General features: G+C 39.4%; 1 pseudogene; it reads right to left on the bottom strand.

Annotated features, from left to right (window-relative positions):
• Positions 1–4,511: 4,511 nt before the first annotated feature.
• Positions 4,512–4,628, bottom strand: LOC111746501 (annotated as a pseudogene).
• Between the last annotated feature and the right edge of the window lie 401 nt (positions 4,629–5,029).

Below are 5,029 nucleotides of genomic sequence, written 5' to 3'. Positions count from 1 at the left end.
TACATTCCCACCAGCAGTGTATGAGGGTTCCTTTTTCCCCACAGCCTCCCAACACTTATTACTTGTCCTGTTGATGACAGCCACTCTAACAGGTGTGAGGTGGTATTTCATTGTGGTTTTGATTTGCACCCTAATAGCTAGTGAGGTTGAGCATCTTTTGATATATTTGTTAGCCATTTGCATGTCATCTTGGGAGAAATATCTGTTCAGGTCCTCTGCCCATTTTTTAATCGGATTGTTTGTTTTGTTGTTGTTGTTGTTGTTGTTGTTGTTGAGTTGTATGAGCTCTTTGTATATTTTGGAAATTAGCCCAGTACCAGAGGTGTTGTTTGCGGATATACTCTCCCATTCAGATGACTGCCTCTTTGCCTTGTTGATTGTTTCTTTTGCTGTGCAGGAGCCTTTTAGTTCGATGCAGTCCCATTCATTGATTTTTGCTTTTACTTCCCTTGCCTTTGAGGTCAATTTCATAAAATCCTCTCTAAATCCAAGGTCTATGAGTGTAGTACGTATGTTTTCTTCTTTGGAATTTTTCGTTTCAGGTCTTATATTTAGGTCTTTAATTCATTTTGAGTTAATTTTGGAGTATGGACAGATAGCAGTGTAGTTTCATTCTCTTGCATGTGACTTTCCAAGTTTCTCAGCACCGTTTATTGAAGAGGCTTTCTCTTCTCCAATGTATGATTTTGGCTTCTTTGTCAAAAATTGTTTGCCCCTATATACAGAGGTTTATTTCTGGGCTCTCAGTTCTGTTCCACTGGTCTGTGTGTCTGTTTTTCTGCCAATACCATCCTGTTTTGATTATTATCGCTTTGTATAATTTGATGTCAGGCAGTATGATACCTCCGGCCTCGTTCTTTTTTCTCAGGATTACTTTGGCTATTCAGGGCCTTTCATGATTCCATAGATGATTTTTTGTTCTATTTCTTTTTTTTAAAAAAAGCCATTGGTGTTTTGATGGGGATTGCATTGAATCTGCAAATTGCTTTGGGTAATAAGGTCATTTTAACTATGTCGGTTCTTCCAATCCATGAACATGAAGTGTCTTTCCATTTTTTCATGTCTTCAATTTCTTTTAATAATGTCTTATAGTTTTCAGTGTATAGGTTCTTCACATCCTTTCTTAAATTTATTCCTAGGTATTTTCTTTTTGTTGCAACTAGAAAAGGAATTTCTAATTTAAAATTTAGATTAAAAGGAATTTAAAATTTCTTTTTCTGAAATTTCATTGTTAGCGTATAGGAACACAGTGGATTTTTGTGCATTGATTTTTATATCCTACAACTTTACTGTATTTGTTTATTGTTTCTAACAGATATTTTTGGGTGTAGTCTTTAGGGTTTTCTATATAGGGAATCATGACATCTGCAAAAAATGACAATTTGACTTCTTCATTCCCAATGTGGATGCCTTTCATTTCTTTCTCTTGACTGATTGCTCTTGTTATGACTTCCAATACTATATTGAATAAAAGTGGCCATAATGGACAGCCTCGTCTTGTTCCTGATCTTGGAAGGCTTTTAGTTTTTCACCATTAGGTGTGATGTCACCTGAGGGTTTGTCATATATGACCTTTATTATGTTGAGGCACTTTCCTTCTATACCCATTTAATTAAGTGTTTTAATTATAAGTGGATGCTGTATCTTGTCAAATGCTTTTTCTGCATCTATTGATATAATGCTGAGATTTTCCATTAAGAGGCTTTCCTATGGGACCAGGAGTCTAGATTTGTCTCATGTCCCTCTCCTCCAGGGAACTGTTACAAACCAATGAAATATTCTGACTGCAACTGTGGATATGACCTCTGCAGGAAACTGAGAACAGTCAGTGACTCCTCGGATATTATCTGTTTGACCTCACTTCACCTTGGGGGTTCCTGGTTCCTGATGCCCAGAGATTGGGTCACCAGAAGGAGCCACAAACCACCACTGGCTGAAACTTATTATGATTCTGGGCACGAACTTTGAGTGTTTATGGGAGATCCTTTGTGTCCAGGAAATAAATAGGCCAACGAGGAGATGTTTCAGGAGCTGGCAGTGCAGACTTACAAAACTACTAGCCAAGCGGTGTGCAGCTAGCAAGGGTCTCCTGGGAACTACAGGAAGGCTCAACTGGACCACCAAGCCATCGGGCCCCACATAAGTCACAGCACTAGATCCTAAAGGTAATGAAGCCGAATTGCTCTCTTTCTTGTCATTCACCCTGGACTGAGCCATCGTGGAATGAGGAAAGCAGAAAATGGGGACTGGATCGTAGCCAGCCTACTACTCATTCTTCCACGTGCTAAGCGTAGAAAGGCTAAAACAACTAGGAAACGTAAGTTTTAGTTCTGCCAGGAGCTGGCATGTGCTGTTGAACAAGTTCTTGTTCTCCGCTGCTCATAACAACATGACATTCTCTCCTTTGCCGTGTCCGGAGCCTGCCAATCTGTTGGAATGACATGGGAGAAGAGTTCCTTATGGAGGAGGGCAGCACAGTGCGCTGTGGAGGACATGGGCCCCGAACAAGCCTAACAGGACTAAGTTCCAATCTCAGTTCTACTACTGTGGCCGCTCCTCTCTGTGTGTCACACTGGTAGGCGAAGGGCGGAATTGGGAAGTTCAGGCTAGCTGAAGGGTGCAATGTACACTGTGTTCAATTACACAGATCTCGTTTATGGACAGAGAAGAACTGTCTTTACCTTGCGTGGTACAGGGCTTGGGACTCTGTGGTCAAGGTTAGGAGGCTAGGGACTTTTTTTGTCAGAAGACAAGAGGTTTATGCCTCTGAATGCTGCTCTTTTTCTGTTATTGCAAGACCGAACCTCTGATCCTTCTAGGCTATAAATAAACGACAATAAAAAAAGAATACTAATGCTTCCTAAGAAACTACGATGTGATAAACACTGTGACACATTACATATTTAATGTGAAAAATAGTGAAAAACACAAATTAAAAATCAACCGTAATCTCTCAAATTAAAAATTAAATAAATAGTGAAATAAGCACTCACCCGTATCTCATTCCATTCCCAAGAGTTAGCCAGTATTAATTTGTGGTATATACCAGATGTCACTTTCTTAAATGACACTTTCCTCTGTCACCCTATTTAAAATTGCCACCCCTTTTCCCAGTACTGTGGATCTCTCTTCACTCTTTATTTTTCTCCATAGCACTTACCATCATCAGATGTAAAATATATTTTATTTATTTATATGTCTGTCTTCCACCACCACTTCCAAGGAAATGTAAGCTGTACGGGGCCAGGGAGCTAAGTCTCTTCTGTTCACTGCTGAAACCTCAGTACCTAGATCTTTGCCTGGTATATGCTGGGGACACAATAAATGAATGAATAAGTCCTTATTGATACTTTTGTAATTTTATGCAGACATTATCTGCATATATCAAAATATATCTCCATATAAACACATACATTTTAAGAAAATCGACTCATATTCTTCTGAAAGTTGCTTCTTTCACTTATCTTTCTATGTCACTATATTTTATCCTTTTTTATGGACTACATAGCATTCTCTGTTATGAATACTTTATTCAACAGTTCCTCTATTAGCCATTTAATGATGTGTATGCTTTTGTCATGAACCTCCTTATGAGATTATGTGCACAATAATTTCTACATTCAAGTTCCAAACTGAGATCGATGGGTCACATCAAAGGCTAGACACATTTTCCAATATCTGTGACTTTATGAAATTCACACTTCTACCCTGAGAAGTATATGTAAATATCCTCATTTTAAAGGTGAACAAACAGGCTTTGATGGTGAAGTGACTTATTTAAGGGTACACAGCGAATCAGTAGCAGAGCAAAGCCTATCTGAATCTGAGCCTTCTGCGTTCTTCCCCCCAAACTACTTAGCTTTCTGAAAGGCAGATGAAACCATACCTGCGACACATTGGCAGGGGAAGGGTGAAATTGTTAAAGTTCCTAAAGTGTAAAATATACCTGACTTAGACCCCAAACCTTAAATTCAAGTCCCTTTCATTTACTATTACCAAACACTCACGGTATGATTAGCCCCACTTCCTGGCTGGGTGGGCTCATGCAAACTGTTTAATGCTCTGAGCCAAGTTTCTCGCCTGCACTATGAGGATGAATGGCGCAGGCCGTGTCTTACAGGAGGGTTTAAGATCCATAAGTTCCTTTTTACACCATAATGCGCTTTATACTCTCGAAACCTATTCATAATTGGAACTGCATCAACCAGTCTGAACAATAATGCCTTGTGTTTGGTTTCATGCCAGCGATCTTGACAGGAAGCCCATGAAATAAGCCAAAATGAGTATTCCCATTTTACACATGAGAAGACTGAGACTCATAGAGATAACATACTTAGAATCATAGGATTCCAGAGCTGGTAAGGCCCACAAGAGCAATCTAGTCCTGCATTTTTTTTTTATATTTTTTATTTTTATTTATTTATTTTATTTTTTGGATGAGGCAACCCTTGGTTGACCTCACAGATTGCAAGGACCTTATCAGCTTACAATCCCTTATTTTTTATATTTTACGCCTACAGCACCTGGTCTTCCTAGTACTTCCCATCCAAGTACTAACCATGCCCGACCCTGCTTAGCTTCCGAGATCAGAGGAGATTGGGCTTGTTCAGGGTGGCATGGCCGTAGACTCGAGTCCTGCAGTTTTTAAATTGGGTTCCTGTTGCCCAGAGCTGCTTCCTCAATATTTGGTTGAAATTTGAAAATTATATTTCAAATACTTTGTGAAAAAAAAATATGCAAACTCAAATGTGCTCTAGGCCAAGTTTTAACATATTTCAGATGCTAACACATGAGCCTGGGCTTATGGGTAACCTCTTTTTTGTGCAGATCTCCTAATAAAAGTCTCTATGTGTTTGAAACTCCTTGCAAGTACAGCATCGATTCAGAGAGCTGGAGCGCAACACTCGGCTCTTTCTGAATTCAGGCCTGTGCATGTCCGCTCATATCAGATCCCAACAGACAAGTCATCCGCTACTTATCAGTGCAAATAAGGATTTTCATAAAATTGTGCAACCAAAGTTGGATGCCG

The sequence above is a fragment of the Pteropus vampyrus genome, unplaced genomic scaffold (assembly GCF_000151845.1).
Source record: "Pteropus vampyrus isolate Shadow unplaced genomic scaffold, Pvam_2.0 Scaffold191, whole genome shotgun sequence".
Classification (NCBI taxonomy): Eukaryota; Metazoa; Chordata; class Mammalia; order Chiroptera; family Pteropodidae; genus Pteropus; species Pteropus vampyrus.
This window is presented reverse-complemented; position numbering and strand designations above follow the sequence as displayed.